Raw genomic sequence first — 13,087 nt, 5'->3', positions numbered from 1 at the left:
AGACAGACAGATAGATGATAGATAGATGATAGATAGATAGATGATAGATAGATAGATGATAGATGATAGATAGATGATAGATAGATAGATAGATAGATAGATGATAGATAGATATAGATAGATAGATATCCCTCCTGTAGCTGTTTGGCTATGTGGCAGAGAAAGAGAAGCAAGCAGACTGTTTCTCCTACTCAGGTCCTGCAGGGAGCGGTTCTAGAATAATCTAGAATGAGGAGCAGACAACCTTTGGGAAGTCAGGTGAGGCTCTATGTCCTGCTAAGATTTGTGCTTCAAATTCACATCCTAATGCTGGGTGTGGTAGACACGTCTTTAGTCCCAGCCAGGAGGCAGGGGCAGGTGGATCTCTGTGAGTTCAAGGCCAGTCTTGTCTCCATGGTGAGTTCCAGGCCAGCCAGGATTACACAGTAAGACCTTGTCTCAAAATAAAGGAAAAAGAGAAAAAGAGAAAAAGAAAGAAGCAAAAGAAGAATAAAATTCGCATTTTAAATAAAACAGCCTTTAAAAATTAATTATGGCATCCTATAAGGTATTTTTCAAAATTAACCCTTTTATAAATCTTCTGATATGTGATACATGAGAGCTTGTGATAACTTTCTTTTGTTTCTCATATTTTGTTTTCGGTGTGCCTCTCATTTTCTTTTCTAATTACATAGCATTTAGGGAAGTGGGCTGAGTGAACTGTGGTGTATCAAGTCACATGGTAGTGCCCTGCCCAGTAGCTGAGCTCCTGCATGGTCTCAGGGTCCCTGCACAGGCATCAGTAGCCTTCCTAGGCCTGTGCTGTATTTTGGTCTTTGTGGAGAGTGGTTCCTGCACTCACTCCCTGCCTGGGTGCCAGTACCACATTTGGTGTGATGGTCAGTCCTCACTGTCACTTGACTGGATTTAGAATCACCTAGGAGACATACCTCTGGGAGTGTCTCTGAGTGGATTACCAGAGAGGTGTAACTGAGAAAGGAAACCCATTCAGAATGTGGGGAGCACTATCCTGTGGGACTGGATGCCAGGATGAATAGAAGGAAAAAAGGAGGGAGACAGCCGAGAACCAGCATCCTCTGCTTCCTGAATACAGAAGCAGCGTGACTAGCTTTCTCATGCTGTCTCCATGACTCCCTCAGCGATGGGCTGTCCTCAGGCCAGGAGCCGGCATAAACTCTTTCTTCCTTAAGTTGCTTTGGTCAGGCATTTTTTCACAGCAATGAAAAAGATAACAAATACACCTGGCGTTGCACCCCCCACAATCACTGGGGTGATTTCAGAGCGATAGTTCTTGGTGAGCAGAGTGATGTGGCTGGCCATGGAAGACCAGGACATTTTCTCTCGTTGAAACTTGTGGGTTTCCTGGAGGCTGCATGACCTCATAGGCACAGACAGTTTGTCTTCTTTCTTTCTGAAGGCTGTGCAGCGAGCACTGGCCTATGCTGGGTCCTGAATCCCTGTCTTAAAATAGGAAAAAGCTTATTCTAGTTGTGCCCCTCACACACCCTATTGTGGAACCTGCAAGGGAGAGTTGGAGTGAGGCTCTCATCTAAGAACCCAGCGGGAGCTCTTAAGGAACTCTGACCCTGCATCATTACTGTGGGCCAGACAACTTGCTACCAATTTCACAAATAAAGTTTTATTGGAACCCAGCCTTGTCTGTTTGTTCTAGTTGTATCTGTGGCTCATTTTGTACAATGGCAGTGACTCCTGGCTTCAGAGACCCTATAGGCATGTGCCTAAAATGTTTACTCTCTAGCTCTATTAATTTACCATCTATTACTATCAAACACCTGAACTATCAGTTCATAAGGAAGAAAGGTTTATTCTGACTCACAGTATGAAGATTTCAGTCCATGACTGATTGGCGCTTGGCTTTGGCTCTGTGGTGAGGTGACATGTCATGATGGAAGCAAATAGCAGAGAAAACCCACTAGCCCATACAGCCAGGACATGAAGGAGGAAGAGAACAGACTGGAGTTCCTCTCTCCCCTTAAGGGCATACACCATTAGTGTCATGCATACTGTTCAGATGGAGCACATGAAACACACACACACACACACACACCACACACACACACACTCTTAGTATCATGCATACTATTCAGATGGAGCACATGAAACACATGCACACACACACACAGACACACACACACATCATGCACACACCACACACACACTCTTAGTATCATGCATACTGTTCAGATGGAGCACACAAATCATACACACACACACACACACACACACACACACCACATACACACACCCTTAGTATCATGCATACTGTTCAAACGGAGCACATGAAACACACACACACACACACGTGTACACCACATACACACATCCTTAGTATCATGATACTGTTCACACAGAGCATATGAATCACATGCATACACACACATACAGACCACATACACACAGCTTTGGTATCATGCATACTGTTTAGATGGAACACATGAAACATGAAGAACACCCCCCACACACACCACACCACACACTCCCAGTGACCCCGATTCTTCCCACTAGGTTTTACTCTTGAAGGTTCCACCACCTTCCAATAGTTCATGGACTGAGGATTTCCAACACATGGGCCTTTGGTGGGCATTTAATACCTAAACCATAGCCCTGACCCTTTGTCAATGTGGTCTGCCACCCACATCTGTGCCATATGGTCACTCACAGATTGTTATCCTATTCATGACCACATGAACACTGGAATTTTGTTTCTGGAAGTTAATGTTTTAACATTTTATTTTCATCAGTATAATGCTTTGTTTATAGTAATTCCATCACACACAGACTAAAGTATTTACGACATATATCCAGGAAATAAATACCCCTGAAGATCAAGCACTAATCTTAAGGAAGGAGAAAATGAACAATTCTTAGCTGACCTGCTGGTTTACATTGATTTATATCTTCCAGCACCTGCAAGTGTGAGGCAGGAGGAGTGTAGTGAGTTTGACGTCAGCCTGGCCTACAAAATGAGGAGACTCTGTCTGAGAAGACTAGGCCAGTCAAATAAACATTTTTAAAGTTGACAACTCCTATAGCCACAGTGTAACTGTCAGCATTCTCTACCCTTTGCGCAACCCCACATATGACCTTTACCTTCAGTCATCACCGAATTCAATATGAAAGACAGTTCGTGCCCACTGAGGACCAAATGGCATCACCTTGTGAAATGCAGGCACCCCATGCTCTGGCTGTTGCAGAAGTATTTTCTGACTGAATTTGGAAGCCAGAAGTGCATCTTACACCTAGGATGCTCTGTTAACCCCAGGGCCTTCTTGGATGAGCATGTGAGGTCACAGAAGGTCATGAGGACAAAGCAGAAAGACATGAAGAGCCCCTAGAACCCAAGACTGCCTTCTCTTCCTTGAGCAAACCCAATTTGTTTTACTTACCTGAAAATTGCACATCTCCCAGAATCAAAGGGATGCCCTGGCTGGGAGCCCACTGAAGGCCAAATTCTTCAGGCTCCAACATGGATTGCTCTTTCCAAACTAGCTGCTGCCTATTCTTCCTTGACGTTTTGTTTATTTTGCAATGAGGTTGGTATTAAACACTTTCAATTAAACTACACTGATAATCCTCACTTAAATGAAGGGATTTTATTCAGTGTTAAAAATATCGATTCAATAGATACATTTAAAAATTACCCTTATATAAAATAGTCCATCAAGCAGATTCATCACTAAAACTCAACAAGATCAGATAGTGCCAGGGATCTTGTATAAACAAAATCACAAACTCAGAAACTTCAAAGATTTTAAAGGCAAATATGAGTTAACACACAATTTGAATAGGTTTCTGCTGTTTGTCTTTTTTTTTTTTTTACTACAAGGAAATGTACAATTAAACCTAATGCCTTTCCCAAGCTGAACCAATGAGCACACTGGGCTTCTTCAGGGAAATGACTGGGGTGTAGAAGGAGAGTAACGAGGACAACTGTGACCTATTACTGCAGTTCGTAAAGCTCTTAAAGGCGGCAGCCCCGCCAGGCTGCAGCAGATGGGAGTCAATCCCAACCTCTCATTTCCATGGAATGAGACCGAGTTCTATTACCAGACAGGCAAATGGGGAAGTCAGCAGACAAACAAATTACTATTGTCCCATGAACCCGAACGTGCAGGCCAAAATTTCCCACATAGAGCATCCTTAAGCAACTGCCATTTTATCAGAATTCCCTCTTTTCCAATAGTGCTGCATCAGCCAATTGTGCTGACAGTGGCCTTGGGAGGACGGGACCAGAATCTTTGAGGTCAGGTCATTTCATAGAGGCTGAGGTTTGTCCAGGTCTGAGGTCTGGGTGACACTATAGTCACTGTGACCTCTAGGTCTGACAGCAGGCAGTGATCACCTGGTACAATCCCCACCATCCCACCTGATCTGACCTTTTAGACAAGAATTCATGAACTTAAATTGTGATTTCTTCTGCTGTGAGTGTGGATCCTGTTCCCAGTGATGTGAAAGAAGACACTGTCTCATTTCCTTACCATCACTGCCCTGGGGACTCCTCACAACACAGGTAGGGATGTGTGCTATCATCACCCGTGGGTAATTTCAGAATGGAGAACAACAGTGTACCATCCAATTTAACTGCAAATGCTCTGTGAGTGTGAACTGTCTGTGTGGGGAGATGGATGGTGCAACTTCTATCTGCCCCTCAGGTGGCCGAGAGGAGAAGCCCATAGCAGCACATGGGAAAGGCAGCACAGGAGAGGATGGTACCTGAGTTCACTTCCTGGGTCCTCCCAGAACCAGTGACGCCAGCTCCGGCCACAGGATTTGGGAATGCTAGCTGGATGGTTTCACCACTTCTTCCTGAGGTTCATGTCCTAAGGGACAGAGCAACAACCATAATCACTAACTGAAAAAGAGGCAAAGGTAAGTGGACTTGTACATCGACACTTAAAACACAGCTGTTTGAAGGCAGGATCCCATACACTTAGATGGTGCGTGAATGGGTTTGCCCGGAATCCTAAATATGGAACTATTTTTAAGCATTTAGTACTGGGGAGTTAGGTCAGCAGGTGTTAGCATTGCCATTAAGCTTGATGAGCTGAGTTCCGTTTCCAGGACCCACATGGTGGATGAAAAGAAGCTATTCCCAAAAGTTGTCCTCCGACTCCCACAAGTGCATCAAAGCACACCTCCTTAAATAAATAAATGGTAAAAAACCCCATTTAGTTAGTTCACTTTAAAATCTGAGCTGTTTACAAGTTTTAAATGCATGTCTAGGCTTGAAGTTAAGACTGAAGGTGCGTAACATTTAGGTTGAGCACCTCCAGCCACTTCGTACGATGATCATTTGCCTCGACACCTCAGTGGAATTAGGAAACCACACAACAGTGAGAAATGTTCTATTTGCTTATTTCTTGCAATCAGGTGATCTCATACACAACAATACTGTCTGCTGAATGAAGCCCAGGACATTTCCAATGTCATTCCTGATTTTTCTTAGCACAACCACAAAAGAAATTATCTTCATGACTGGAGATTTTGAACATATTCATTAACGTTCTACCGAGATTGTCTATAATATTATTTTGGTTATGATTTTTAAATAATCAGATTATTTCAAAGAATACTGTCAATGGGAGAATTCATCTTGAAAAACAAAAACAAAAAACAAGTTAGAAAATTAGAAGTGAGGCCTAGGTGCCTGGCTGTTGAAGCCATTGTTTCTGAGGCAAAGCTTCAATTCAGAGGCCTCATTAAATCCAGTCTATGGCAATAACAGCAGAGGTGTTAATGGGCAGCAGTGAAGTGTGTCAGGGAATGAAGAGACCCTCAGGGCTCTCCAGCTTACATCAGCCACACAGCAGCATTACCATAAATCCTCTAAAAGACACTGCTCCACTTCTACCAGGCTACCTGGAAATAAGACCATGTTCAGAGTGCTCGGAGACTGGAACTGAGAGGCTAACACAGGATTCCTACAAAAACACACACAGTCTGCAAAGCAGCAATAGAGCACATTTTCCTGTTTTCCCTATCAAGAGTTAATGGCATCAGCACACGAAGGACAGGGCAATATGGAAATACCAAGTGGGGCTTAAAAAGCTCCAATTATCCCACCCCACATTGAAACTGGGATGAGAGTTGGCCATGTTCTGTGTCTAAGTCTAGAATGATTAGCTTGCACTGATTTTGTAATATGGTTACATATGTTAAGGTTTTAATACTGAACATGATTTGGGGTTCTGTTTATAGTGGTGCACAATGGGGTACCTGGAAAAATCGTTTTGGGTGGTCTGTTCATGACTTTCTTTTATCTACCAATACCCAATACTCTCACACATGCATGCATGCATGCATACACAGATGCACACAAACACAGATGCATACATACAAACATGCAAGCACACACACGCATACACACAAGCATACACGTACACACACCTGTATACACAATCACATACTCTCACACATCTATACACACTCACATATGTATACATATGTGCACACACATGCTCACACATATATGCACTAACATATCCATGCACACTTGCACATGCACACTCAAATACAAACATATGGTATACATGCACACATGTGCACAACATAGGACCCTACTCACATATACATTGACATATATGCATGTGTTCACAGATGCAAACACATGCACACATGCACACCCACACCCACATACACTTGCATGTGCATGCACATATGCACACATTCATTCACACCCATACACTCATACAGACACACACTCACATATGCACACACACATGCACACACATGCATAAATTATGAATGCAAGAAATGCTTTCATTTTCCTCAACACTAATTGCTCTGTTATCTATAGTGAATTTGTACACTTAGCTTCTACATGACAAAGTAGGCGAATGCCCAACTGCTTTGATGTCAGTCTTTCCCTCTAAGAGCCAGCTACGCAGGACTTTCTCCAGGACAGTCAATGTCTTCTCCATCTTCAATCTTGCTTGTTGTGCACTGAAGCTCAGAATCCAAAGTCCAAACCTTCTGAGGCACAGGGAGAAGAGTGCGGATTCCACACTCCTTCCGTTGCTGCTGGTTCCCAGCGGTCTGGTGGGTATCTGCTACAATCTGACTTCCTTTACTTCAACTTTGGGAAACTGGTCCCTGTTCTCGTAACCAGATTAGAGGAAGATAACCAACACACAGACTTCGACATCAGATATTTTTAAACAATATCATGGTCTTTTCGCGCAGTGCTGTTAATGCTATGTTCTGCGCTGTGTATGGGTCACAGGTCCTGGCTCAACCAACAGTTGTGGGAATGCTTCCTGAGTGGCAGAAGCTCTGAAGTTCAGGTTCCCCACATGACAGACATAGGGCTGGGCTAAATTTAAGATTTATCCTTTAGCACCCAATACTTTTTCCAAGAATTCCCAATGCCCTGCTGTGCACTTGGCACGAATGCCTGACTGTGGAGTTGATTCCCGCAGGAAGCTGCATCGCCGTTTCATGGCCTCTCCTCTGTTTAGTTTTTCCTGGCACATTTGTGGCTCTGAGTGTTGGTTGAATGGCCTTAGGGATTGCTCTTGAATGCTTTCCTGTCCCACAGTGCCTCTAAAGCTGGCCCTGCTGATGACAGGAATGATGAGCCCTTTCCACCAGCCTCACTCCTGGGTGGTGCCCTCTCCAGTGTCTCAGCTCCTGGGACCTGGCAGGTGCCAGCATCTGGATTTGTGGACATTCCGCCCTTCCTTCCTGGTTTTCCTGAGATTTCTTATGGCACAAAGGCCTTTTGTTTAAGGAGGTTTGGCTGTGATATGCATGTGTTCCCCCCACAGCACTACCTCCACTGCCAGTAGAAATGATTTTAGCTTGTTTTTTCCTTCTTCAAAGGAAGTTCTGCACAAGCTTGGTTAAAACATGAGGGACGTGTTTTGACAGTGCATCTTCCTCAGGCTTGTAACATTGAACAATAAGAGCCAGACAACTGCCTGCCAGCCTGCCTCATGCAGCAGCGTGCAGAGAAGCAGATTCCTCAGTGGACTGAGGCAGAGTTTATGAAAGACCTCAGATATGTGTCCCGGGGATTCAGTTCTGAGCCTGACTGGCATGGTTTGCTTGGCTAGACTGCTGTCTTAGGACTGTCTGAAAGGAAAGCCAGTTTCTAAAAGGACTTTTGTATAGTTTAGTGGTCATGTCCAAGAGGAAGCATCTCTGTGGCTTGCACGCACATTCCTGCCTCCTCTGCCTGTGCTTCTTACTCAACTAATCCTTGTTTTTTTCTTGGAGACAGGGCCTCCCTGTAGTCCCAGCTGGCCTGGAACTCACTATGTAGACCAGATTGGCCTTAATCTCACAGAGAACAGCCTGCCTCTGCCTCTCAAGTGCTGGGATTAAAGACATGTATCATGACTCCAGGTTCCTAATCCTTTTTAAAGTATTTATCTATTTTTATTTTATGTGTATGAGTGTTTTGCCTACACATATGTAAGTGTACCCATGTCATGCAATGCCTGTGGAGGACAGAAAAGGACGTCAGATCCTCTAAAACTGGAGTTACAGATAGTTGATGCTCCCAAGTGGGATCAAGACAGATAAATTGTGTGAACTCTCTGGTGCATCTTCCCTGCTGGAGTAGGGTTGTGTTTCCATCTGTGCTAAGTTACATGTTAGGAACCCTACTCCCATGCTTGTATTCTGTATTTTCGAACATCTTAAGAGAGGATTAGTTTCTTATGTCTATAAAATTCAAAGCATGTCCACTTCCAAATTTTCAAAAGAGAAGGGGAAGAACCTATTTAGAACATAACAACTCTATAGGCAGGAAGGCAGATTATAACGGAAGAAGCCATGGGTAGGGGCCCTTAAAGAGAAACAACAGGGAATCAGAAATGGCGGGCAATATCAACCCGGTCTTTTCATGTTTAAAAGCCATGCAAGTCTTTTTTGTGTGTTTAGAGTCAAAGTCAATTACACATTTCCTCACAGCATCCATTATTTTGAGTATTGGGATGCATTTGTGTGAATCAGAGAACCCAAGTATTTCTCCATGAGCAGATTTTCCTATTGCACTGTCCTACTCTCGTTTATTATTGTTGTGACAAAATACCCCGACAAAGGCAACTTAGGAGGAAAATGGGTTTAGCTTAGCCGACAGTACCAGACTGGAGTCCATTAAAGCAGGGAAGTCATTGTGGCGGAGCTTGAAGCAGCCAGTCATGTTCTCAGCGAAGAGCAGAGAGAGAGAGTGAGTGAGCGCATGTGTGCTCACCAGTGTTCAGCTCCTCAGGCCAGGGTCCAGCTTGTGAAATGGCACCACCCACCACTCAGGGTGGATCTCACCACTTCAGTGAACCCCACTAGGAAAATCCTTCACAGGCATGCCCACAGAACAACCTACTCTAGAGAATTCCTTACTGAGGCTCCCTTCTCAGGTGATCCCAGATTGTGTGAAATTAAAAGTTAGAATTCATCAGATCACACACCGTCCCCCTAGATCTCAGGCAGGATGGTGCTGATAACAGAACCCTGGTCTAGCTGGGGACCCTGGTTCAAACACGGCGACTAACAACACCAAAGACACCAGTACTCAAATTCTCCAATGTGAAGCTATCTACAGATAAAAACATTTCATGTATAATCTGTCCTCCGGCTTAAGAGAGGGCAGCTGAGTCTCCACCTTATGGAAATCTCAAGACTGATTCAAGAAAGGAGATGCATGCATCCATAAGGCTGTGGTCAAACCAACCAGGACTCTCAATGCCCAGGATATGAAACTGAAGACTTTTCCTAGTCTATCTGGTGTGGTGAAAATATGAACGCTCATACTGGTTTAAGTTGCTCTAAATGGGACACTCTTGTCAGGATTTTGGCAGTGTGTGTGAAAATTTTGGATGCACATACGCTTATCTAACAATTTTTGCTTCTGGTTTCTACCAAATATGTTTTAGTCACACATGTACATAAATGCATGTTTTAAATTGTCAATATGGTATTGCATATGATAAAAAATCATCAGTGCTGGACTGATTCAATGATTCTTGCTAAAATATTCATCTAGAATTGCTCCTTGTGTATTGGCAATCAAGACAAGAAGAATAACACAGCACTAGGCACAGCCTGACACTGTTTAGACAAAGACACAAACCAGGGCCCTGTGCTACCCCTCCTGTGTCCGTGAGTAAAATAAAATGCACATATGCAGCACATGGATGAGGATGGATGGAGACCTGCTGACCACAGAAGTCATTCCTGGAAGGAAGTGGGATTGTGAAAATGAAGGAGCCCTTTTGTATTTTCCATTAAATATGCCTAATTGTTTGAAATTTTATTATGAAAAAGAGTTTTATTGTGAAAGCAGATACATGTATATTTATGCAGCAAACTGAAAAGAAAAATTTCATATATCTATTACAATTTTCAAAAGCTATATATTTTAATTGCTATAAAGAATAATTAATGAATTTATGTTTAAAATTTATGCTTCCAAAGTAACATGGTAATTGCATCACCCCCAAACCATTTACTGGCTGACTGTGGTTCTAGGGTATACTTGCTAGGTATGCATCAGAAAACAACATCACACCGAAAAAAAAAAATCACAACAAAGTGCAACTAGAGCATTTTGTCTCATTCTTCTAGATTAAGCAAAATGATATAGACAATTAAAAACAAGACAATTAAAACTAAGGATGATGAGTGCTGGGTCAGGACACTCCCATCTCTCTTCTGGATGCTGAGGCATCAGGAAGGCATTGCACACTCTTGCTCTTGGGATGCTCCATCCCACCCTTATGGAAACCATCCACGGAGAGTGAGGATTTATCTCCAAAGAGGCAGTGCTAGCAATGGACATGTGTGAGAACAGAGAATAACCCTTCACACAGTATGTGAAAGGTGAAGCTTAGTGGTAGCCAAAGGGGGCTATCCAGGGTTTTGCTCAACCCCATCATACAGATGGTACCTGGCTCTGTGTCTGTGGGGAATGAATCTTCACACTCAGGATGCTGGCCAGCAGCACTAGTGTTTGACCTTTTCCCTTGCTCATGCCCTTTGTCAATTGGATTGGAGAAGCAAACGGTTGTGCACCTCCCTGAATCCACAGCTTCCCAAGAACTCATTACCCAAATAAACCCAAACTGGAGGACTCTGACATTGGTTTGCTTTCCTTGGAAGTCCATTATGATGACCCCTTGAGTTTACATCACCTCTGCACCTGCTCCCTGTTTTTGCTTCCGTATCATTAGAAATACCTCTACACTATCAACCATTGCCTCTATGTGTCATACCCGTTACTCAATAATGACCACAATAATAATTATTATCATATTACAATGCTACGCTTGTATCACAATTTGAAGTTAAAAGTGACTTCATCCTCACATTTGTGGACAGAATCCTGCCAATTACATAGGTGAAGAGATGAGCCCATGAAGCAGAGGAAGGGCAAGGGAGAAGTGGTGGCACAGAGAACGTGCTTCCTGGCCTGGCCTTCAGGTCTCCTGAAGGTTGCTTAGATGCTCAGTTCTAGGTCACACCCCAACCTTGGTGTCCCTCAGGTGCAGAGTAGGAAGTCACCTTGGCTCCCACCTTCCCTCCCTCTATGTAAACCTCAACATCGCAACCCAGCATTTCTGTAATTAGAGCCTTTCTAGGTCAGTCTAACCTCAGTAGGGTCAGTGATCTTGTGGTCAGTTCCTCATAGGGTTCTGAGCCATGTGTGTACATGGGCTTCTGGTGCTTTTAACAGAAACTTCAATAATTTCCCCACATGCCTCTTCTGCTGTTATCAAAGATGGTGAACTTCCAGGAAACAAGGGACATACATCACCACAGAGGAGAGGAGATGAATTTTGTTACATATATGAATGAGGAAGCAATAAAGTAGACAATACAACGCTTTTTTCCTATGAATTTTTCATGACATCTAGCATAGTACTTAGTAAACAATATGCACTTGTAAATATTTGCTAATCAATTGGAAAAAATACAAGCAAATTTTCAAAGAAACCCAACAGCCTGTAAGGAAGAATAAAGACAAAGTCCAGGGCAATTTGAATCAGATACACTGTCCTAGATGTGCATGTGTATGCCAGGAAACACCATGATGGGGTGGGTATGGAGTATGCATGTCAGGGTACATGTATACACCAGACTGTGTTCAACTCTGTTGTTTCTGAGACACAGCAACATTTAGGATGGTGTTATTAATCACTCCTGGATTTCAAACATCCTGCAAAAAGTCTTGGATAGAAAACCAGAATTGCAGCAGCAAAACCCCTCTTAAAATCTAAATAAGGTTCTATCTCTCAAGGACTGTGATTATAGATCATGACTTACATATGTTATTAATTCAACTTAAACAAAGGCTTCACATCTCCAGTAGAAAGTGCTAACAACAGGGACACAAGCACACATGTACTTCTCACTGTGGACATGCTCGACCACATGGAAATGCTTTGTCTTCCTGAGATCAGTGCTATGGACCAAGCAGAGATCACTGATTCCCTAAGCTTACAAAGAAGTTGCTGAAGGACGTGCGGGGCAATGAAATTCCCATGTACAGATGCATCCCCCCTTTAGTTGACCACTTCCCCATGAGAAGGAACTTCTAATGGCAGGGCTCCCATGCTAATTCCTTCATTTGCTCCTCAAAATGATCATGAGTACAGTGCATGGAAGTTTCCATTAGTTCTACTTTCAAAGAGAAACTGATTTCCAGGAAGGTGACCTGCTTGACCCAGAGCTAGTGTGAACCTGAAACTTCCTAGTGAAATGTGACTATACTTCCACCCACCATCCGCCTCCAGAACCTGTATAGCACATTAGAGGGCAAGTGTTCATTGTGTCCCCACTCCTGACTCTATTTATACTGGAGACCTTGGCCAAGGAGAAGGGGTCTCCTGCTTGAGAATCTGCTTTAAAGAGCTTGGGGGCATATCTCTAGCTTATTATTTATTATTAACTTATTAATTAATTAATTTATTATTATTTAAAAAAAATTTTTTTTACAATTAAAGTTACAGCAGAGGTAGGCAAATCTCTGTGAGTTCAAGGCCAGACTGGTTTACAAAGTGAGTTCCAGGACAGCTGGGGCTAAAAGGAGCCCCTGTCTCAAAAAGACAAAAAAAAAAAAATC

General features: G+C 43.2%; 1 protein-coding gene across 10 annotated transcripts in view; it reads right to left on the bottom strand.

The window, feature by feature from the left end:
- Positions 1-13,087, bottom strand: part of Myt1l (myelin transcription factor 1 like) — a 457,396-nt gene that overhangs the window by 335,120 nt on the left and 109,189 nt on the right. For 9 of the 10 annotated variants that reach the window (XM_017802471.1, XM_008850171.2, XM_008850175.2 and 6 more), the window contains exon 3: positions 4,735-4,841. The exons of the other annotated variant lie outside the window; for it this stretch is intronic. The gene's annotated coding sequence lies outside the window, so the exon portion shown is untranslated. The remainder of the gene's footprint in view (positions 1-4,734; positions 4,842-13,087) is intronic. 10 annotated transcript variants of the gene reach the window in all.

The sequence above is a fragment of the Nannospalax galili genome, unplaced genomic scaffold (assembly GCF_000622305.1).
Source record: "Nannospalax galili isolate Female #2095 unplaced genomic scaffold, S.galili_v1.0 scaffold100, whole genome shotgun sequence".
Classification (NCBI taxonomy): domain Eukaryota; kingdom Metazoa; phylum Chordata; class Mammalia; order Rodentia; family Spalacidae; genus Nannospalax; species Nannospalax galili.
The sequence above is the reverse complement of the archived record's forward strand: the minus strand, read 5'-3'. Positions and strand labels throughout refer to the sequence as shown.